The sequence below is a fragment of the Adiantum capillus-veneris genome, chromosome 21 (genome assembly GCF_014529385.1).
Source record: "Adiantum capillus-veneris isolate H3 chromosome 21, ASM1452938v2, whole genome shotgun sequence".
In the NCBI taxonomy this organism is placed as follows: Eukaryota; Viridiplantae; Streptophyta; class Polypodiopsida; order Polypodiales; family Pteridaceae; genus Adiantum; species Adiantum capillus-veneris.
In genome coordinates, this window is record NC_140951.1 from 103,328,986 (window position 1) to 103,353,949 (window position 24,964).

Consider the following 24,964-nt stretch of genomic DNA (forward strand, 5'->3'; position numbering starts at 1 on the left):
TGACACCTCTTTCCCCCTTTTTACACCCCCCCCCCCCCAGTCCACCTCCCCTTTCTCTCTAGGAATCAAGCATTGAAGAGGGGGACAAATAGGCTACCCCCCTATCTCTCCTTAGGCTATAAGTGATATCCCAAGAGGCCTCTCATTGGTCCTCCACTAACCCTTCCCTAATCAAAAGGTCCCTAGGAGAGTCCATATTTTTCCTAATGCTCTCTCTATTCCCTTGAGATTGTCTCATGATCTCTATTCGCCCGTTGCATACGGGTGTATAACCAATCCATGAAAGTAGGTACGTCTTCGATGTTATTTACGTTGGTTTGACGTCTGGATCTCCTGTTTTTACATCTGCCAACTCGTTGGTTCACAAGTTTCTCCTCATACTCCTCAAAAAATTGTTGCATGCATTCACTATTATAGACAATGAAAGTAGAAATATCCAAATTATCTTGGATCTTAAGTCGAAAAGGGACTCCCATACCAGACAATACCTCGTCTGACATGGTAGAAGAAGACGCATTTGTCCATACGCGTGGAGCTTCAAAATCGATTTGCTCAAGATATTCACAAATGTAATACATGCATTCTTCAAGCATCCATACGTACTTCCTCCATAGAACCCTCTGGTCTTGCTTTTTGACGTACATAACCTTTCAGTACTCCCATAAATCTCTCGGCCCAAAACATCCATCGAGTAGAAACAACACCAGCAAGCTCTATCTCGTCCACTAGATGGATTAGCAGATGAGCTTGGATATCAAAAAAGGAGGTTGGAAGTTCCTTCTCCATTAAACAAAGAAGCTCTATACATTCACGCTTCTTTTGTGGAATTAACCTTTTGTCAATTTATTTAGATGTAATCCATCTATCAATAAAATAAAGAAGATATTAAATTTATATTTGAATTAAGAACTTATCAACTAAAATTTAACACTAAAATTTAATGAGCGATAAATACCTTGCAAGCGATCCAAAGCGATATATTACGTCTTGGACTCCTTGGGTAGTACATCCATCAATAACAAGGGGTAGAACATGCTGTATACATGTTTAATCCAATCAACAAAACATGCAAGAAAATCAATACTTACAAAGATTGATAAAACATTACCTTCACAAAATTGTGCCAATCATGTGTTTTTAAACCAGACAAGCTCTTGTCATCTAAAGTGAACATGTTTTGACAAGATGCTCCATATCCTGTAGGCGTACGAATCAATTGAATCCTCTTGTTGATAGTCAGCACCTCTTCTGCCGAGGAAGGAAATTTGGAATGGCGGCCTCTACACCATAACAAACTCCATTGCGCCACAAGGGAAATGAGATGAGGGCACCACCTAGTCTTGGAAGCGTGGACTAGGACCGCTACACAAAGAGAGAGAGAGAGAGAGAGAGAGAGAGAGAGAGAGAGAGAGAGAGAGAGAGAGAGAGAGAGAGAGAGAGAGAGAACTATCACTATGAATGAAGCATTAACATTAGTGTGTGTACAAGGAATGGATAACTTCAAGCACTCCCAACACAAATAGCATGTAGATTACTAAACAACAACTCAAGAATTAGCCAAAATCACATCAAGCACTCTCACACACACATAAAAGATCTCTCTTAATTAACATAAGTAAGAGGAGGGAAGGTTACTAGCATAAAACAATTTGCACTCTAGAATGTGCAAGAATAGAGTGAATGAATGAGCTTTATGGGCTCATGATGGGTGATACAAAGACTCAATGGGGCTGAGGGATACTTGAAATTACAAAGGGGGGGGGCCTCTTTATATAGGAAAGAGAGTGATTAGGAGTGAGGTTAAGATCCAAGTGCAATTTGTACAAATGAAGCTTGATTAGGGACATTCAACCAAAGAATAAGCTCCTTCCAAGTGATTTGTTGACCAATTTGCAAGTAATTGGCTCCATCATCACTTGTGTTGTCTTCACTCCTTCCTCCATATCTTGAGTCCAAGAGATTCCTTGTTTTAAAATGTAAAGAATCTACATAAAATCAATGCATATCTAGTAATAATAGAAAGGGGTTGAATGAGAACTTATGAATTACAACAAGATTAAGCATGATGAGAGAGGTGATTAGAAAAGGAATTTGTGATGGTTTTTTGAGCTTCAGAGAGAGGAGGAAGGAGGGGAGGGTGAGAAGACTAATGGATGATTTTTAGAGAAGGTCTCAATGTGGAAAAGGAAGGGTGTGTGTGTAAAGGTAGAGGGGGTGGTCTCCACCAAAGTTGAAAAAACTGGCATAAGCCATTTTGGCCATATCTCCTAGACCATAGATGCAAAAATTATAAAAAACATATGGTCAGAATCTCCTGCTCATCAGCTACAACTTTGATGAAGACAATGTTTCTTTGATTGGAGTGTAAGTATTTTTTAAAAATCCAACAAAATCATGTGTCTGTTTCCTTCCTTTACCAAGTCTTCCATTTGGGTCCCATCTGTTTGAATCATCATATGGCTCCAAAGCCATGATGATATGAGCCACTCATGACCCTTGAATCATGGGTGCATGGCTCCACAACCACATCATATCTTTTCTTTTCACATTTACATATTTTCCCTTCCCTTTACCACTAGGTTCTCCCTCTACCTTTCACCTCCGGTGAACTAGTCAAGAAAAAATTCCCATCAAATCATTTTTTGAAATTTTCCAAGAGGTTGTTCTCACTCTTTCTTTTATTGTAAACCTCTAGAAGCAAGGAAAACCAACAAAATATAGTAAACAAAAATTTGTGATAGGCTTGGATCATAGCCCCCCCAAATCGGGCTAGGGGTATTTATGCCTCTAGCCTACATTCTTTGATCTTGGGCTGACCTTATCCTGATGTGATAAGGCTTTAGATGCCATCCATTTGTCTTGGTCTTGTGCACTTTACCATCAATGTCTTGAAGTCCGTAAGAGCCATTTTGAACTTTTTGGGTACCAAGAACGGGCCTTCCCATTGAAAAAGAAACTTTCCATCCTTATGAGTGTCGAAGCGATTGTCATATCGAAGCACCAAAGATCCCTTTTTGATGTCTTTGGATGCTAGATTTTTGTTGAGCTTGTCTCTGTGCTTATCTGCTTCTTGAGAATAGTGGTTGATGGCTTCTTCACGATCCAATTGCAACCTCTCTAGATCCATGATCCTTTGATGTACTTTCTCCTTTTGAGAGCCTAACTGGCTACCCAATATTCGAAGACTTGTTGACTTCACTTCAATGGGTAAAAGTGCCTCCTTTCCATAAACCAAATGAAAGGGTGTGTACCCTAATGCGGTTTTGAAGGAGGTTCTATAGGCCCATAGAGCTCCATTCAGGTGTTTGTCCCAATCTTGGCGCCTGGCATGTACCTGTTTGGTGAGAATTTTGCAAATGATTCCATTTACTTTTTCCACCAAGCCATTGCACTGAGGGTAGTAAGGAGTAGAGTGTTGATGCTGAATATTTAGCTTCTGCATGAGTTCTCCTACCAAGTCTGCTCTAAACCCTGGTCCTCTATCAAATAGTATTTCAAGAGGGGTGCCAAACCGGCAACAGATGTGGTCAAAGATGAACTGACTCACATCCTTAGCAGTAATTCTATTGGTTGGAATAGCCTCAGCCCATCTAGTCATGTAGTCTACTCCCATAATGATGTACTCTTTACCTGACTGAGTGCGTGGTAGAGGCCCTATGGCATCAATTCCCCACTTCTCAAAGGGCCCATATACCTTTATTGGGTTCTAAGGTTCAGCTATGAGCCGTCGTGGTCCTGCTTTCTGACATTCATCACATGTTTGACACTAGTATTTGACATCACGATGAAGACTTGGCCAAGTAAACCCGGCTTGTAGAACCTTTCTACTAGTGATGTCGTGTGCAAAGTGTCCTCCGCACACATCATCGTGACAAGCTTTTAAAATGTCTTCAATTTCACTCTTCAAAGGCACTCTCCTAAGAACACCATCCTTACCAAGACAATACAAATTATCATTTACTATGCGATACCTGGTAGCTTTCCTAGCTAACCATCTCCTTTCCCCTTCATTCATGTGTTTAGGAGCCTCTCCTTGCTCCAAAATGTGCATAATATCTTCTAAGTCCTCCTTGCCTTGCTGAAGGGGAAGTTGGATGGACACTGCTCCCACTATTGACTCATTTAACTTCGATGATGCTAGGTGGTCTGCCTCCTTGTTCTGGTCTCTTGGCACATGATGTACTTGTGCCTCCCTAAATCTCCTCATAAGAGCTTTGGCTTCTCTCATTTTAGTAGAGAGATTGGCATTTTTGCAATCCCATGTACCTTGCATTTGCCTTACCAAAAGCATGGAGTCACCAAAAGCATTTAATCTCTCAATTGAATTATCCAGGCACCAACAAAGGCCATGAATTAGAGCTTGATATTCTGCTTCATTGTTGGAGTGGACATCTTCTAGAGTGATCCCTTCACCATGGATCCTCTCTCCTAATGGAGATAAGACCACGATGCCTGCAGCTGCCTTATCCTTGGTTCTCTTGTATGCTCCATCAAAGTAGAGGCTATAAGCATTGACCAGAGCCTCTAGAGCTGGAGGTGGTGGAAGTTCCTTTCTCTTCAAATGGAAAACTTTTTCATAGCACTTGTTTGTTAAAATGTCGGCTAAGCATGCTCGAGTTGTTCTTTCAACCTATATTGTATAATCAAACTCTTGAAGTCGCACCACCCACTTTGCTATTTTGTCAGAGATTTCCATATGTTGTAGTGCGTAGGGAAACATATCCTCCACAATGATAATTACAAACCTCTTTGGCAGCAAGTACGGCCGAAACTTGGTTACCGCAAACATGAGGGCTAACACTAGCTGTTCCATCAGGGTGTAGGCCTTCTCTGTGTTTTCCATGAGGCGGCTAGCAAAATACACAGGACTCATAAAGGATGTTTTTGGATCTTTTGTAGGAGGGAAGCACCAATGGCTTCTTCTCCCACACTAGGGTTTACAAAGAATGTTTCTTCCCAACAAGGTTGGAGGATTACAGGGAGTGACCCTAACATTTTTTTAATCTCTCTAAAATGCCCATCACTTTCTTCACTCCAAACAAGCGTCTCTTGACGAGTCAGCTGTTGTAGAGTAAATATCACTTGGGAGAGTAAGTGTATGAATCTACTCAAATATCTTAGCTTTTGCAAGAAAGAGATTAATTGTTTGATGGAAGTTGGGGGAGGTATATTTAGCAATGTTTCTATCTTTTCAGGATCTACCTCGATTCCATCAATGGACACTACATGCCCCAATAGTGTAACCTTGCTTTCCCCAATGGGACATTTGTCCTTGTTTAGTTGTCCACCCAGCTTAGCTAAACAAGTAAATCCTTCGTCAATCTTGCCGAGATGCATACTTTTGGAGCTGTAAATACAAAATTCATCTATGAAAACCCTTATGGACTTACCAAAGTAAGGTTGGAAGACCATATTCATGAATCGTTGAAAGGTGGCTGGAGTGTTGGTGAGACCAAAAGGCATGACTCGAAATGCAAAACAGTCCCATGGTGTGATGAAAGTAGTCTTTTTCTGGTACTCCTTTGCAATGCGTATTTGAAAGTAGCCGGAGTATCCATCACACACTTTGTATCGCTCATGGCCTGCTACTTCATTTAGAATCTCATCTTGAAATGGGAGAGGGAAGTGGTCCCTTTTTGTTGCAGCATTTAGTGGCTTGTAATCCACGCACACTCGCCATTTACCATTCTTCTTTGGCCTCACCACTACTGAGGAGACCCATTATGAATCTTCTACTGGGTATATGAATCCTGCTTCTAAGAGTCTCTTCACCTCGGACAACAGTGCATTTTGTTGCAGAACTCTTAATCTTCTTAGTTTTTGTACTACTGGCTTGCTCCCTTCTTTTAGATGGATATGATGCTTCACTGCAGTGACACCTGTAATGTAAGTGTAATCAGAAATAAACAATGATGCATGCTTCTTGAGAACATTTACATAACCCTCCTTTTCTTCTTCCTTTATATCCTTGGATAACATCTTCTCTAGGTTGGCATCCCACACATTCTCCATTTGGATCCTTGGGTTGTCTTCTGATGAGGTAGTTTCCTTTATGGTGATGCCCATGACTTCGAGAGTGCTATCACTCTCTTCACTTGAACTCTCTTCCTCGTCCATGGATGAGGAGCATCCACTTGAGCTCCACTCATCAGCTGACGTCTCTAGTTCAAGGTTCTCTTGTCGCCCATTCTTCAAGTTATAAACCACCTTCCGACTATGGCCACCCACTCAAGGCCTCAACTCCAAGTCTCCTGTTGCCCAATCTTGCCTAGCTCCTATACCCATGAGCCAAGGTTGTCCTAAAATAAGGGGGTATCCTTCTCCCTTTACTGGCATCACATAAGCATCAACCTCTGTAGTGATTCCAAAAACAGAAACTCTCAAAGCTTTCACTACACCCACACAAGTGACAGAGACATTATTGGACATTTTTTCCCTAAAGTTTGATGATTCCATTACCTCTAAACCCAATTGATGCATTAGCTTTTCTGTCATGACACAAACCTCTGCTCCACTGTCAATGTAAGTTTTTGGAATCCATTGTCCCTTGATTTGAGCCTCCACCAAAGGCACTATATCCTTGAGACCATACGCTTTGATTACACTTACTAGCTTACTTTGCTTTGCCCTCGTGCTCACCATTTTTGACCATTGTCGTCGCAGCTTTGGGGAGATATGAAGTAGTTGTGGCCAAGTAATCTTTGGTCCTTGAGAGCTCACATCAACTGTCAAGTCATAAGGTTGTGTCCGAGATCCCATAGGGAAATCAGAGATGTAAATTTGAGACCTAGTACGGGTCTTTCTCTTCTTGGCTTCATCTTTAGTTGCCCGAGATGTACTTGCTTCATTGCTTGCATCCTTGCTTGTTTCTTTACTTTCTTCATCTTGGACATGCACACGCTTGATAGGCATTGTAGCCACTTCATCTATCTTCATCTTCCCTTTAGCTATTTCTTCCTGGTTGCTTCTGCCCTTGAAGACCTCCTCCATCCTTATGATGCTCACATTTGGTTGAGTAGCAGGGGCTTGAGCTTGAGCACGAGGTGGCTGCAAAATTTGAGGTTACGGTTGCTCTTGTGCTTGAGCTCTAGCACGGGGAGGACTTACTTGTTGTCGAGGACCTCTGACAAGGTAGTCATATCTTCTAGGATGAGGGAAATTATACATGCCGTGGCCATTTTCCCCACAATTGTAACACAACATTTCCCTTGCTTGACGTCGTATTGGTGGCCGATTCCCACCATTCCCCTCAATAGGCCTTCTTGCACCCTGCACAAGATTTACTCTCAAACCCTCTAGCTGGTTTGTGAGATTGTTTATTTGTTGGAGCATATCTTCTTGTTGACCTCTATTGAGGTACGGTGCATTAGGCACATTTGGAGGTACGTGAGAAGCTTCCATAGTTGTGATATTGCCTCCCAAAGCTAGCTAGCCATCTTGGGCTTGATAGAGAATCTTTCGATTCTTTTTCCTAGCAATCCTTAAGGCATCTTCAAGAGTATTTGTAAATTTTCTCTTTACCTTCTCCCTTAGCAAGGGGTACAAACCTGAGATAAATCGATCCTTTTGGAGGCAATTTGGAGCTCTCTCACCAGGGTTTAATGAGTCTGACCATTGCCCCCAAAGTTTCAGAAAACCTTCCTCATAGGTTGCATAACCATGAGGGTCAACTTGATGAAGGGCCAGAAGCCGTTGCCATAGTTCTTCTGTTGAATTGGCTTGTTGAAATCTTCGTAGGAAAGCCGCCTTCAATCCCTCCCAATCAGCTCTTTGGGTTGGATCTAGAACCTGGAACCATACCCTAGCTTCTTCTTTGAGCACCAAAGGAAAATCTGTCAATTTCAATGCTTCGTCATCCCTCCCAGAGACAAGGAAAGCCATCTCCAAGTTATCCAAAAAATCCCCAGCATTTTCCCCACTACGCCCAAAAAAGTTAGGGAAAGCCATCATAAAATGGGTTACCTTCCTCTCAATATAGCACAAAGATGAAAACGTCTAGGCCCAAATCATATCTTATTAAAGCTAGAATAAATGGATTGATAGATGCATTAATCTCAGCTAGACGACGAGGGCCTAGTAAGTTCCTTGTGATGTTTTGGAACCTAAGCTTTGTGCTAGCTATTATATGCACAGTTTCTCTAGCAAGAGGTTGGAAAGGTCCATATAAATCCCTATGATTCATGGAGTATGCTTAAAGCAAGATGAAGATGTGAACATCAAAAGATACATTATACTCCAAAATAGGAAATATTATAGGGTCAGGGGACAACAATATCTCTCTCAACCTCTCAACTCCAAAATAGAAGACCAATCTTTGTTGGAAAAAAATATTTCTATCAATGCGCACATTCACCCTAATATTCTGAACTGATTGAAAGTTGTAGAAAATGGGATTATTCGTAGAAAATGGGATTATTCATTGGTGCATTAAATACAAACTTCCATGAAGGACTTCATTGAAGTTCAGCCCTCTTGGATCCCACCATTTGAGAGATGCAAAGAATTTGCTCACCAGTGATTAGCCTAGCTTTGGTGTGACCATCTTCAGCTTTTTAGAGTTCATAGGGTTCAATGGCTACCCTTTCAACTACCTTGAGCCTTCTTGCTAGTAGTAGTTGGAGTGCATCACCATATGTAGCCTCTTGCCAATACCGCACCCCATTGATGTGTAGCTCCCCCTCCAAAAACTTGTTAATACCCGAGTTTGAAAGTGCTTTCACCACCTGAAGTCGAGGCTTCAAAGGAAGTGTCTTCACACTAGCCACGAAGCACTCAATACAATGCTTTGACCTAGGGACTTGATGACTTCTAAATTTTCCTTGAAGCAAAGAAGAGTGTATGTAGTTAACTCTCTTTATCCGCATACGTGTCGTTTGTCGATAAAGACGCTTCTTTTCTCGAGCTTCTTGGGGAGACCATAGTGGAAGTCTCGGAGAATTTGATGGTCCTTCCTTCATAGGATTGACAGAGCGCTACTTGAGAACTCCTCCATGGGGGCACCAATTTATGACGAAGGAAATTTGGAATGGCGGGCTCTACACCAAAACAAACTCCATTACGCCACAAGGGAAATGAGATGAGGGCACCACCTAGTCTTGGAAGCGTGGACTAGGACCACTACACAAAGAAAGAGAGAGAGAGAGAGAGAGAGAGAGAGAGAGAGAGAGAGAGAGAGAGAACTATCACTATGAATGAAGCATTAACCTTAGTGTGTGTACAAGGAATGGATAACTTCAAGCACTCCCAACACAAATAGCATGTAGATTACTAAACAACAACTCAAGAATTAGCCAAAATCACATCAAGCACTCTCACACACACATAAAAGATCTCTCTTAATTAACATAAGTAAGAGGAGGGGAGGTTACTAGCATAAAACAATTTTCACTCTAGAATGTGCAAGAATAGAGTGAATGAATGAGCTTTATGGGCTCAGGATAAGTGATACAAAGACTCAATGGGGCTGAGGGATACTTGAAATTACAAAGGGGGGGGCCTCTTTATCTAGGAAAGAGAGTGATTAGGAGTGAGGTTAAGATCCAAGTGCAATTTGTACAAATGAAGCTTGATTAGGGACATTCAACCAATGAAGAAGCCCCTTCCAAGTGATTTGTTGACCAATTTGCAACTAATTGGCTCCATCATCACTTGTGTTGTCTTCACTCCTTCCTCCATAGCTTGAGTCCAAGAGCTTCCTTATTTTAAAATGTAAAGAATCTACATAAAATCAATGCATATCTAGTAATAATAGAAAGGGGTTGAATGAGAACTTATGAATTACAACAAGATTAAGTGTGATGAGAGAGGTGATTAGAAAAGGAATTTGTGATGGTTTTTTGAGCTTGAGAGAGAGGAGGAAGGAGGGGAGGGTGAGAAGACTAATGGATGATTTTTAGAGAAGGTCTCAATGTGGAAAAGGAAGGGTGTGTGTGTAAAGGTAGAGGGGGTGGTCTCCACCACAGTTGAAAAAACTGGCGTCCGCCATTTTAGCCATATCTCCTAGACCGTAGATTCAAAAATTATAAAAAAAATATGGTCAGAATCTCCTGCTCATCAGCTACAACTTTGATGAAGACAACTTTTCTTAGATCGGAGTGAAAGTATTTTTTTAAAATCCATCAAAATCATGTGTCTGTTTCCTTCCTTTACCAAGTCTTCCATTTGGGTCCCATCTATTTGAATCATCATATGGCTCTAAATCCATGATGATATGAGCCACTCATGACCCTGGAATCATGGGTGCATGGCTCCACAACCACATCGTATCTTTTCTTTTCACATTTACATATTTTTCCTTCCCTTTACCACTAGGTTCTCCCTCTACCTTTCACCTCCGGTGAACTAGTCAAGAAAAAATTCCCATCAAATCATTTTTTGAATTTTTCCAAGAGGTTGTTCTCACTCTTTCTTTTATTGTAAACCTCTAGAAGCAAGGAAAACCAACAAAATATAGTAAACAAAAATTTGTGATAGGCTCGGATCACTACGTTGAGTACCCATGGGGTAGGCTCATAGGTTGTGTCGCGTCCAGTTTCATAAAAAAGTGGCCATAGATTAGGCTTTGAATTTCGATCCTCTAAGTCATTTCTTGCTGCCACTGTGTCTTTCAAGCCAACAAGGTGTTGCCATAACGAATGACCAACGTTCTTAAATATATGCATAGGATCAAGAAGATGACATATCCTCAAATCCTTCCAATATTCCAAAGTGTACCATATCAAAGGACTTTGAGCGAGAGAACGTTTTCCTCTGGCTCGCACCTTCACAGCGTCATCTTCATCACCGCTTATGAGCTCCGACTCCGGATCGATAGCGGGCCCAACAGTCCACTTTAGATACGAATCCTTTGGTGTGTTTGGTATTGGACATTTCCCTTCTTCTACCTTCCCGTTGAAATGTATGGCTTGCCTTCTATTTCGTAGATGATGCTCTTCATGTAAAAATCGTCTGTGTAGAAGATATATATTTTTGTTGAGGTTTTTGCTATAAGTTGATCTCAACCAATCACCACACACAGGACAAGCTTTATAACCCTTGGTACATATTCCTACATGAAAAACATAACAAAGATTATTAGCACAATAAATATACAAAAAAATATGAGAAAATGTATATAAATAAACCATTTACCTGAGCAAAAACCATATCCTGGAAAGTCGCGGATAGTCCATGCTAAAATCCCACGAACAATGAACTTCCTTTCACCGATGCTTCTTGACATATCCACGACATCAATCCCTCTCCAGAAATCTTGAAGATCGTCAATGAGAGCAGCCAAATATACATTTAGGTCTTTAACTTGTCGCTTTCCTGGGATTAAGAGTGAGAGCATTAAATGCTCTTTCTTAATACCAAGATATGGGGGTAGATTATAGTTAATAACTACCACCGGCCATGTAGACCATTTACTTGATTTTATAGAAAATGGATTCACACCATCTAATGCTACACCCATCTTTAAATTGCGTGATTCTTTTGCGAAATCTGGCCATAGCGAATCAATATGCTCAAATGCAGGACTATCTTGCGGAATTCACATTACTCCATCTTTGCTCGTGTGCTCCGCTCCCCTTGTCATAACCTTAACTAATTTAGGACTTTGAAACATATGTTTTGTACGCGGAGCCTGTTACCATATACATGTGGTAGTGATGTGTGTGAACACACTACGACCGCCGGGGCATTTTTTCCCTCTTTAGGAGGTTTTTTTCCCCGTGCATTGTATATACGCCCATCACTCTAGGGCTATCTATCTTTCCATTGCACACTAAGTAACACACTCTCTATTGTGTGCCTTGAGCTTCCTTCGTCTTCTCCAAGCTGTGTGTGTTTCTCTGCAACCCTAATTCCAACAATTGGTATCAGAGCAGGTCACGTCCTCCCTGGCTTAGTCGCTAGTTGCTCCAGCACACGCCTGCTCACTTTCTCCGATTTCAGTGAGCTTTGGAGAGTGTTCGCAGGTTGACAAAAATTTTGGGATAGCTCGAAGAGCTTGGTCTGCTCAGAGTTCTGATTTTGGCAGTACTGCACAGGCTATTTTGTCATTTTGTGCAGAATTTCTATTAGTGTCGTTTTCTATATAACAGGTGCCTTATAGTCTTCTACGGTTTGTGCTATATAGCACAGGTTGTTCCCGCTCCATTTCTCCTATTTTCGGGCAGTTTTCACATCAGGTGCAACATTTACCATGGCTGACAACAACAACACAGATGTGTTCGAGATGTTTGCTGCCGAGGACAAGTTGGATGGGGACAACTACCCTATGTGGGCTTATATGATGCAACATGTTCTTGTGTCAAAAGGTGTCTGGAACATTGTGCAGGGCATTGATGTACGTCCTGGTTCTGAGGATGTAGACGATGTTGAGGATGTTGCAGGTCTTGCTGCAAGGATTGCAGCTGCTAGAGTTGTTTTGCCTACGACAGAACAAGCTCGTTGGGATGTTAAGGATGCGCAAGCTCATGCATTGATTGCGTTGTCTGTGAAGCGCACCATTGTTCCTCACATCCGTTCAGCAAAATCTGCAAAACAGGCTTGGGATATTCTAGCAGGTCTTTATGCAAGCCGCAATGAGGCTAAAATTGCTTTGCTATGTAAAGAGCTGGAGTCGAAGATTATGCATGAGGAGGATGATATGGACACTTTCCTTGCTAGTGTCAAGGATATCAATGAGCAGCTTATTTCTGCAAGTGAAGTCATTTCAGACAGTTCCCTTGTGCAGAATGTTCTTGATGCCTTACCAGATTCCTACCAGAGTTTTGCTAGTACTTGGAGACTGATGACCCAAGGAACTCTAGAATTTGTCAAGTTTGATGCATTATGCACATTGCTGTTGCAAGAGTCACTGTCCAGAAAAAACAGGACTAGACAGCGTGCAGTTCAACAGGCTTTTATTGCTTCTCAAAGAAAGGGTGGTAACAGTAATGCAGCCACTTCTTATGGTTCTGCTACGAGTGGCAAAAATTATGTTCCTAATGCTTCTGCTGGCAGCACTTCATCTTGAAATTATGGTGATAAGGTCAAAAAGAAGATGCGTTTCCATTATTGTAAAGCCAATGATCACTTGATCAAGTCGTGTCCTAAGTTGAAGGCCAAAGAGGCTAAGAAGAAAGAGGGTGGCTCCATTGCAAATGCTGGTTCCACTACAAATGCAGCCATTGTTGAGTCTTCTGTGAAAGGAGATTGTGTTGTTGATGTTGATGCAGAATGGGCTTTTAGTGCAGAGTGCACTTACAATCCTGCTGTCCATGATGCATGCTTGTCAGTTGCTGTATATTCACACGTGTGGTATTTCGACAGTGGTGCTACAAAGCACATTACCTCACATCGTGAATTGTTTACCTCTCTCGAGTCTGTCCCTCATGGGAATTCAGTCACTTGTGCCAACAACGCCTCTTATCCAGTTCACGGAGTTGGAAAGATTGTGCTCACTACTGCTAATGGCAGTTCCTTCACACTTGTTGATGCACTGTATGTACCTAGGATCAAGAAGAATCTCTTGTCTGTATCCGCACTTGCTAGACTTGGACTTGTAGTCAAATTTGTGGATGACAGATGTACAGTTCATGATCTCAGTTTTGGTGATGAAATTGTTGCATCTGACCTTTTGTGCCGTGGGTTGTATAAGCTCACATTGTATAACAAGTGTGGACAAAATTTTGCAAATGCTGTTGCAAATTCAAGGGCTATTTCAGATGCAAAACTTTGGCATGCACGTTTTGGTCATCTGAATTTTGCCAGTTTTCTGCGTTTGCAGAAATCTGATATGGTTTCTTCTTTGCCACCTCTTGAAGCACCTATCAAACATTTTTGTGAAGGCTGTATTTTGGATAAGATGCAACGTTCTAAATTTCCAAAGGATGGTTCAGTTCGGGCCACATGCAGGTTGCAGCTTGTGCATAGTGATGTTTGTGGGCCCATGCAAACTACGTCCTTGGGCAATTACCTCTACTTCGTGAATTTCATTGATGATTACTCGAGGCATGCATGCGTATTTCCGCTTAAAGAGAAGTCCGAAGTTTTTATGTGCTTCAAACAATTTCTGGCTATGGCTGAAAATGTCTCGAAATGTACTATGGGCACCCTCCATTCCAATCGAGGGGGGGAGTATATGTCTGATGAATTTAATGCATTTCTGGCTAGTCGTGGGATAAAACACCAATGTACAGTGCCTTATACGCCTCAGCAAAATGGTGTTGTTGAGAGGAAAAACAGGTCACTGACGGAAATGGCACGATGTATGGTCAAAAGTCAAGCTTTACCGCATTCTTTTTGGCTTGAGGCCATCATGTGTGCCACTTATGTACTTAACAGGTGTCCTACAAAAGCTTTGCAGTCTATTACTCCATATGAAGCATGGCATGATAGAAAGCCTTCTATTGAGCACATGCGTGTTTTTGGATGTTTGGCATATTCTTTGGTGCCACAAGTGCAGCGCAGAAAATTGGATGATAAGGCTGTCAAATGTATTTTTGTTGGTTATAGTGCTGAAAGAAAAGGTTATAGGTTGTATCATCCGCAAACAAAACGTATTCTGGTTTCTCGGGATGTAGTGTTTGTGGAAGATTCTGTTTAGCCCTTGCTGTCATGTACTAGAGACAGTAATGTAAGCTCACAAGACATTTATGACACTTTGTTGCCTCTTTTCAGTGGTGGAAATACGAATGTAAGTTCCAATGAGGCATATGTACAGCCTATGGGGTTTATGAAAATGTTTTAGATCAGCCTATTACTGATGCAGATGTACATGATGTACTTGATGAGGAAAGGGCTGAAAATGAGCAAGCTAGAGGTATGCCAAAATGGCTGGTGCACACTTTGCGTGACAGTAAATTGGATGCACCTTTGTCTAGTCATACTCGTTCAGGCTCTCGCCATGCACCTGATGCATCAGATTGTTATGCTTTGGATGTGTGTAGTTTACATGATGTTGAGGAGCCTCTGTCTTTTGATGAAGCACAGAATTCAGAAAATTGGATGGCTGCCATGCAATCAGAATATGATGCACTTATAGAAAATGACACATGTACTTTATGTGATTTGCCTCCTGGCAAAAAGGCCATTGGTACGAAGTGGGTTTACAAGTTGAAACGCAAGCCGGATGGTGAGATCGATCTCCATAAGGCTCGACTTGTTGCAAAGGGTTATGCACAGTAAAAAGGCATAGATTATGAAGAGACTTTTGCTCCCACTTGTCGTATGACTACTGTGCGTTTTCTATGTGCATTGGCAACTCATTTTGGTTGGGATGTACATCAATCAGACATTGTTACTACTTTCTTGAATGGTGACATATTTGAGGAGGTTTATATAACGCACCCTCGCGGTTTTGTCATAAAAGAACAAGAGGACAAAGTGTGCAAATGTAACAAGGCTTTGTATGGGTTAAAGAAATCTCCTCGTGCTTGGTATGAGAAAGCTGACACTCATTTGGTCAAACAAGGCTTTTGTAACAGTCCAACAGAAAGCACATTGTATGTAAAGCGTGAGGGTGATGTACTTCTCATTGTGGTTCTTTTTGTCGATGATTTGCTAATCACTGGACCAAATGAGAGACATATTGCTGAATTTAAGGCTGATTTGAATGCTGCTTTCAAGATGAAATATTTGGGGCTGTTGCATCATTACTTGGGTATACAGTTTAAGCAGTGTGATGGTGGTATTGCCTTGTGTCAGAAAAGTTACATAGAGACATTGTTATGTAAGTTTGGACTTGAGGATTGCAAACCTATTGCCACTCCCATGGAAACAGCTTTGAAGTTGAGTCTACATGATGCTGGTCATCCTGCTGATGTCACTCTTTCCCAAACTGTTGTTGGCTGCCTCATTTATGTATGCAACACGAGGCCGGATATTCAGTTTGCAGTCTCACAGGTCAGCAAATTAATGCATAGCCCAGGGTCTAAGCATTGGCAGGCTCTCAAGAGGATTTTCTGCTACCTTAGTGGCACTTTACATCTTGGCTCATAACAATGAAGTCTAGTAGTTATATGGTATATTCTAACGCTTATTGTAATTTAAAAAATAAACAGGCGCTATTGTATGGTGCCGTTGTCAGGAGTTTTTTGGAGCAAGAGATTGCGCATATGTACATATACATGCATGGTGCATCAAATAAATAATTTCCCGTTTTTCAGAGCCAGGTGGTTATGTGGAGCCCACATGTGTACAGGTAGGACAAGGTGTACATAGTGCATCGATTTTCACTATTACCAGTACCACTGTGTTTTTTCTACAATAAGGAGGAGTTGGTAGTGCGTAAAACTTCTCGAGGAAGCTATCCGCGGGCCGATGACATGAGGTAAGCAGGTACGTCAGATGGCATCGAGTGGCGTCAGGAGGTCGAACGGGGTCAATACTTGCACGCGGAGAAGTATGGACACGACGTGGGTGTTTTCTTGTGATACTTACGCAGAAACGTCATCATGAGGACCACTTTTTGGGGCCACTTCACGTGGTTGCGGGATGCATTATTTGGAAAAACTGTGTGCCAGGTGTGCGGATGATGCAAAAAGGTGACAACTATGCACTGCGAGGTCAGTTTTTAGCCTGTTCGGGATCCGTTTGAGGTCATCTAAAAGGCCACGGGTGCCCAACTAATAAATCTAAGTGTGGGAACTGAAAAAACAGAGAGAAGACCAGAAAAAACGTGGAGAAGAGAGGAGGAACATCCGCAAGTGTGTTTTTGTTGTTTTTTGGAGCATTTTTTGGCCCTAAACTGCTCATCCGAGGTCGGATTTGAGCACTGTGACATGGTAGGGTGGGGTTTTTGGGCGTTCCGGATGCAATGGCGCTATCCATTTTACCAAATTCCTCACAAATTTTTTGCTGTTTTTTTGTGTAATCTTCTCCGGTGAGTGAAGCCTCCGCTTAACTTTGTGGTTGTATCTGGTGTATTTCCTCAATACTGTGTAAACTATTTGCCCCATTGGTGTTGGGCTGAGCTTCATTGAGTCTAAATAACAGAAATTTGCCTCCTTTGATCTGAATTGAGAGTGTGTGTGTGAGTGTGTATGTGTGAGTGTTGAGTGGGCAAGTGGGAAATCTCTCTCTTCTCACTCCGTCTGTGTGTTTCCTGTCTCGGCCAGGCTGGTTGTGTAAGCCGAGTGGTGCCCCATAATGTGTGTGTGTATCATTCCAAGAGTGTGTGTCGGGTCATTATAGAGGCGTTGTGTGTGTTTCCATCCCGCTCACATTCTTTTGGCACCCCCATTGAGGATCTTCTTCGAGTACCTTCTGCTTCGAGCTTCAAGCTTCGAGATTCGGAATTACAGGTTACAGGTTACAGGTTATAGGTCACAAGGACAGGTACAGGTACAAGTGATTCACACAGGTATAGGTAGCTGGAGTACAGTAAAATATTAGCAGTGATGTCACTTGCAGTTGTTGTGGGTATGCATCACTTGGCACCTATTTGAGCGCATTGTCTGCTGGATTGTACGTTACTTGTGGAAACTGCCATTGTACGCATTTGTGGAGCCATACTTGGTTATATTTGGCAGTCCCAGCCATTCTGAGACTTGGTCTGGAAGATAGTCATTTCTGAGACTTGACTATACGTGATTTGCATTAGCCTTTCGTGTGAGGGTCGATAGCGTGAGGTTTTTATTGAGCTGGGGGATTCTCAAATGTAGAGATCCTTTCGGTGATATAGGTAGCTGGAGCACCCTTTTTGTGACCTCGCTATAGGCTATGTACTAGTGAGTCCTACTTGATGCTCGGGTTCTATTGTTGATAGTTTATGCATACATATACAGTCTATATTTTGGGTTCCTACTGCTCTATTTCTGGGGAAACTCTGCCAAAATTTTTCCAAGTTATGATGGCTGGTTTTTTGGTCTTTTGAGCCATTTATGTTGTTATGCTGCTGAAATTTTGGTAAAATCAGAGGTTAAGTCAGGTGTGCCTTCTTGGAAGCTTCATGGTGGGCTTTAATGGATGATCAAAATGGCCCTCAATTCACTCCATTTCATTAACTCAAAGAATCCAGATAAATGTTCATGTGTCCAGGAAGATTTTTTTCCAGCAGCACATAGTCTTTATGATCGGGCCAAGAAGATTACGAGAGATCTTGGAATATCCTTTGCCTGTTGTAATTCCGATGATCAACTATGAAAACTCATTTGATGTGCATGTGTTTGTCCTTATCTAAAGTTGAGCTCCATTGAAGTTTCTGGGGATTGGGTAGTCAAAAGTTTTGGGTTCTTGCACGTGTGTTCAAAGGGGTTCTCAAAGCATTGAAACTTGGGTAGCCATGGCTTTCTCTTATCCGGAGTTTCATGGAAGAAGTGATGAAGATGTGGAAGACTTTCTGGAAAATATGGAGGTTGCCTGCATTAGCAACCAGATTCATGACCCTGCGCAGATGTTACGTGTTCTCCAAATTTGTTTGAAGAGTGATGCACGAGTTTGGTCCAAAGCATTTGAAGAGGAGTTGCGTGTAGCGGATCCGCCTTTAAGATTGAGTTGGGACAATCTACGACATGGGTTGGAAGTGGAGTTTGTGAAGATAGAAGATCCTGAGAAAGTGTGGCAAGAAGTACACGCTTTGGTGCAAAAGGAAGGTGAGCCAGTAGATGCGTTCATACATAAGTTTTCATTGGCATGGGAGCGAATGTGCAAGGCCTTAGCACCACAGGTACCCCCTCCTGACATGATGAAGAAGGACAGGTTCTTAGCTGGTCTTTGGGAGAATATACGTTGGAGAGTGGAGCTAAAGAAGCCTAGGACATATGAAGATGCACTAGAGGTAGGAAGGAACAAAGAGTGAAAGTTGAGAAAAATGAGCTAGTTAGGGGTGGAGTGTTTGCCCATGAGGTCTGAATTTCAGCCTATAGAGTCTTTACAAGGTCGCATGTCAGGGGTTCATCACAAACCAGTGGTTCCTGTTACTACTCAGGTTATGCTAGCAGTGGTCACTACAGCAGTGCAAGATGATGGGCTAAGGCTAGACATGAGGCAAATGGTAGATTTGATGAAGAATCTCAGCCTAAACATGCTAGGTCAAGTGGGAAATAATCGAGGTCGAGGGAGGTTTGCAAATCAGTCAGGAGGTGAAGAAACGCCTAGGAATGGTGTTGGACAAAGCAATGGTAGGTTTTGGAGGCAGACGCCCACATGTTATAATTGTGGAGAGTTGGGTCACATCAGCCCGCAATATGATAAGCCACCAAGGATGGGGGGAGACATGTATCCATTGCCAAGGCAGGTGCTAACTAGGTCAAATGATTATGGAATCGAAATTAAGGGAGACGAAGGAACTAGTGGACTGACCCAGGAGGAAAAGGGAAAGACAAAAGTGCTAAGTGTAGTCACCTTGGAGAAGGCATCAAAGCTAGATGATACATTAGTGATGCCTATTGGGAAGAGAACCACAGAGGATAAGGAAGGAAGAAGTGCCCCAGGTCCTAGTAAGAAGAAAGGAAAGAGCCATGAAGGCGAGGATGTCAAGGCCAAGAGGAAAAGGAGAGCTCATCGAAAGTTTCATGTTTCAGATTTTCCACTAGGGGATGGGCAATTAAGCTATGACTTGAAGGAGGATCTGACGAGCAGGAAGGCAGATGTTACTTTTGGGCAGCTTATAGAGATGGTGCCTAAGCTAAAGCGATAGTGGAAGAGTATGGTTAACCCAATAGAGAAAGAGCCAGAGAGAGGTTGAGTAAAGGTGTTGGCAATGGATGAGCTACCAGACATTTGTCCAATAGTAGATGTGTGGCATAAAAAGAAAAATTTGGGACAAGGTTATGTGGATGGCGGAGCCCAAATATACGTCATAACACACTCATGCGTTGAGAAGATGGGTCTCACAGTGGCTGGGGTGTCAGGTTTTTGGATCATATTGGCAAACCATCAAAAAGTAAAATGCTTGGGTGTTGTAAAGAGCTTAGAAGTGGAGGCATATGATGCAAAGGTAGTGGTTGATTTTCATGTGATGCCAGCAAGGTTGGGATCATATCCTATTATACTGGGCAGACCATGGTTACGTGCAGTGGGAGCTGTTCAAGATTGGTGACATGGTACGATTAGCCTCTATGGAAAGACAGGTACCAAGAAGCTTTATAATATGGACACAAGGAAACGATTAGAGGAGCTTTATGAAGATGAGCATGAGTCTAGTGATGAAGACTCTTCCACGGTGACAGATGAGGATAGTGATAGCACTACCAGTAGTGATGAGGATGCTGATGTTGCATTTCTTTTGATGGACAAAGAAATCCAGGAGTTTGGTTTAGTTGCATTTGCGAATGAGGTTGAAGATGAAAGTGAAGGGCCTTATGAAGTGATTGAAGGGCTGATGCAAACCAAGGTTGAGTTGTCAAAGAAGCAGGAATTGATGACACAAATGATCAGTGGAGACCTCTCAGCTATGGAGAAGGATATTTATTTGCACATGCTGGCTAGTTTTCCTGATTTGTTCATAACTTCATTTGAAGAGATCAGAGGGTTCAAGGGCGAAGAGATGCATATAGAGCTGAAAGAATATGCTAAGCCAATGCGGCAAAGGCTAAGAAGGATGGGTCAAGAGCAAATGGAAGCCTTGCGAGAAGAGGTGGACAAGTTGTTGAAGGTAGGGTTCATAGTCCCTGTGGAGACCACAGAATGGGTGAGTCCAGTTGTAGTCAGTCCAAAGAAGGATGGGAAGTGGAGAATTTGTGTAGATTTTAAACCCTTAAACGCAGCCACTAAGAAGAACCCATATCCTCTTCCATTCATAGATCAGATCTTGGATTCAGTAGCAGGTTATGAGAGGTACAGTGTGTGTGATGGTTTTTCAGGCTATTTTCAATTCAAGATTGCTCTTAAAGACCGCACAAAGACCACTTTTATTACACCATGGGGGTGCTATTGCTACACAGTATTGCCATTTGGGTTGTCAAATGGACCTTCCTTCTATCAAGAGAAAGCAAATTGGGTGTTGGAACCATTCATTGATAGTTGTGTTAAAGCTTTTATGGATGACTTCTGTGTTTATAGCAGTAGGGCTGAACACCATGAGAAGCTGTAGATGGTATTGGCTCGATATGATGAATGTGGAGGACAACTAAATCCAAAGAAATGTCATCTAGCACAGCCAAGGGTGAAGTTATTGGGCCATATGGTGTCAGAAAATGGCATTCAGGCTGATCCAGATAAGGTTAAGTCTATTATTCTTCTTCCATCACCTACGAGTACGAAGCAATTGGCAACTTTTATACACAAAGTGAAGTACATGGCATGGTTTATTCCATTGTCTTTGCAGCTTCTTTATCCATTACAGCAAGTGGCAAAGCATGATCCATTACAATGGGATGACAAGTGTGAAGAAGTGTTTCAAGAGGTGAAAGAGGTGTTAGGGGGGTTGTTAGCCATGCAGGCTCCTGATTGGGAGAAAGTTTTTTATGTAAATCCATCAGTAGGGGATGATGCCATTGGAGCCATGCTATTGCAAAAGGGGAAGGGCAGCCATTATATGAGGCCAGTGTATTGTGCAAGCCGAGTGAAGTTGGTAGCGGAGAGAAAGTTCTCGGAAGTAGAGCTATTGATGACCAGTGTAATATTTGCTTGTCGACGATTTTGTCATTACCTGCTAGCACGGCCTTTTGTTTTCTTGACGAGTTATGCCTTTTTTCCATAGTTAATTAATGGTACTAACATGTCAAATGTGGTAAAGAAATGGGTAATTGAGCTGAAAGAGTTTGAATTCTCTTTTCTAGTGGAAGATAGTACAAGGGCTACCCTAGCTGATTTGTTGACCTACAAGGAGAATCCCCTTATTGTTAAGGAAGAGGTGGTGACAAAGGTAGTTGAAGAAGTGCCACAGATCAGCAATGCACATGTGTTGTTCTTTAATGGTTCATACAGAAAGAACCATGATGCAGCTTCAGGGGGTATAGCACTTTATGATCCAGAGGGGAAGCTAGTATGCAAGAGAGGGTTCAAATTGGATGCTTATAGTAACAATGAGGCTGAATATGCTACTCTGGAATCCGGATTACACATTTGTTTGAAGCATGGGGTTCGAAGGTTGAGCATAAAAGGTGATGCCTTGTTAGTGGTGAAGCAAGTGCTGGGTGTGTGGAAGAGCAAGAACACCTCATTGAAGGAAATGTGCTTCAGAATTAAAGGCCTGTTAAAAAATTTCGAAGCATGGATCATCAGACACATTGAACGTGCTCTAAATGGAGAGGCACATGAAGCAGCTCAAGGCATGATTGGGAAGCTATTTGTGTTGAGGACCACTTTACCTCTTTATCATGGCCGGGAAAGTTTGGCTCAAGAAGAGGAGTTTTTGCTAACAGGAATCATTCCAAAGGAGATTCAGAAGTCTAAGAATTATGGCTTTGTGCGTAGAGCATACAGGTACAAATTGATTGGTGATGTCTTATACATGAAAGGGGTTGATCTCGTGTTGAGACGTGTACCTTGGCGGGAGGAGCTTTACAGAGTTTTGGAAGAGAATCACGAAGGCGCATGTGGTGGCCATTTTTCTCTAAAGATCACCTTGCATAAGATTTTGCAAGAGGGGTTTGTATGGCCTAGTTTGCACAAGGATGTTCACCATTGGTGTAGGTCTTGCAATAGGTGTCAAGCATTTGGGAAGAGAGTGTTGAAGCCAGAGCTACGAAAAACCATTATGGCGTTTGATGTATTTGAAAAGTGGGGGATTGATGCAATAGGCCCGTTACCTATCACAAGCAAGGGCAAAAGCTATATTTTGATGGCAGTGGACTATCTCTGTAGATGGACAGAGGCTATAGCAGTAAAACAAATCACTGCAAAGGATGTGGCAAAATTTGTGTATGATGAAATATGTTGCAAGTTTGAGGTGCCACTGGAGCTACATTCAGATAAGGGGCCTGGCTTTAGAGCTAAACTGCTATATTTTTTATGTGCAAAGATGAAGATTAGGCATCAAAATACCACTCCTTATTACCCGCAGTGTAATGGCTTAAATGAAAGATTCAATGGTGAGTTGGTACAAATTCTTTCTAAAGTGACAGAGAACCAAGGAAAGAATTGGGATTTGGAATTGCCTAGTGCATTATGGGCTTACCGTACTTCGGTGAAGACAGGTACATGGTTTACTCCATTTCATTTGGTGTATGGAAAGGAATCACTATTGCCTATGGAAGTAGAGTTGCCTGCGGTCAAGATGTTAGAGAAGTTGCTTGGGCCGCCTAGTGATGCATTCAAAGAGAGGCTCTTGTAGTTACAAGAGGTCTAGTTGGATAGGATGAGCGCATTGGAGCATTATGGGCAGATGTAGGATAAGGCTTTGGCAAAGATAAATGAAATGGTCAAAAGTAAGGGTATCAAGAAACATGACTTGGTTTTGCGCTACAACAGTAAGCTGGATAACACCTTCCAAAAGAAGTTTCAAATTAAGTGGGAAGGCCCTTTCAAGGTAGTGGAGTGTTTTCCAAATGGCACATATCAGCTCGCTAACCTGGATGGTGTTCTACATAAGTCAAGGGTAAATGGATTGCGTCTTAAATTGTATCGTGCTAGATTGATGATGGTGGAGCAAGATGAGCTGTCTGTGGATCAAGCAGTGTTGGTGAGGGATGAGGAGACCTGTGATGCGGCGAGTCTCATATCTCTCTTTGCCGCTGCTGATCATGAATGATCTAGCAGGCCAGGGGATGGGAAAATTATGTCAAGAGTTTTTTGGAGCAAGAGATTGCGCATATGTACATATACATGCATGGTGCGTCAAATAAAGAATTGCCCATTTTTCAGAGCCACGTGGTTACGTGGGGCCCACATGTGTACAGGTAGGACAAGGTGTACATAGTGCATCGATTTTCACTATTACCAGTACCACTGTGTTTTTTCTACAATAAGGAGGAGTTGGTAGCGCGTAAAACTTCTCGAGGAATCTATCCGCGGGCCGAAGACATGAGGTAAGCAGGTACGTGAGATGGCATCGAGTGGCGTCAGGAGGTCGAACGGGGTCAATACTTGCACGCGGAGAAGTATGGACACGACGTGGGTGTTTTATTGTGATACTTATGCAGAAAGGTCATCATGAGGAACACTTTTTGGGGCCACTTCATGTGGTTGCGAGATACATTATTTGGAAAAAGGTGTGCGGATGATGCAAAAAGGTGACAACTATGTACTGCGAGGTCAGTTTTTGGCCTGTTTGGGGTCTGTTTGAGGTCATCTAAAAGGCCACAAGTGCCCAACTACTAAATCTAAGTGTGGAAACTGAAAAAACAGAGAGAAGACCAGAAAAAACGTGGAGAAGAGAGGAGGAACATCCGCAAGTGTGTTTTTGTTGTTTTTGGAGCATTTTTTGGCCCTAAACTGCTCATCCGAGGTCGGATTTGAGCACTGTGACATTGTAGGGTGGGGTTTTTGGGCGTTCCTGACGCAATGGCGCTGTCCATTTTGCCAAATTCCTCATAGATTTTCAGCTATTTTTCTCTGTAATCTTCTCCGGTGAGTGAAGCCTCCGTTTAACTTTGTGGTTGTATCTGGTGTATTTCCTCAATACCGTGAAAACTATTTGCCCCATTGGTGTTGGGTTGAGCTTCATTGAGTGTAAACAACAGCAATTTGCCTCCTTTGAGCTGAATTGAGAAATCTCTCTCTTCTCACTCCGTCTGTGTGTTTCTTGTCTCGGCCAGGCTGGTTGTGTAAGCTGAGTGGTGCCCCATAATGTGTGTGTGTATCATTCCAAGAGTGTGCGTCGGGTCATTATAGAGGCGTTGTGAGTGTTTTCATCCCGCTCACACCATCAAACAAGAGAAAGGCAACCATTTGCATGGAGACATGGAAATTCTTCCGCAAGGAGATGCGCCCACGCATTAATTTTCCCCAACAAAAGGTGTGTGCGTTTGGTAATATATATTAGAATTAATATTAACTTACCTGGATTGATTCTAACTTTCTCTAATCTATGTTATTTTGTTTATTCAAATTTGCTTAGGAGGTAGCAAGAAAGAGAGTAGCTTTACGTCACACATCTAGACTAGGGCGG

General features: G+C 42.3%; 1 pseudogene; it reads right to left on the reverse strand.

The window, feature by feature from the left end:
* Positions 1-930: 930 nt before the first annotated feature.
* On the reverse strand, positions 931-10,869 carry LOC147431456 (uncharacterized; annotated as a pseudogene).
* Between the last annotated feature and the right edge of the window lie 14,095 nt (positions 10,870-24,964).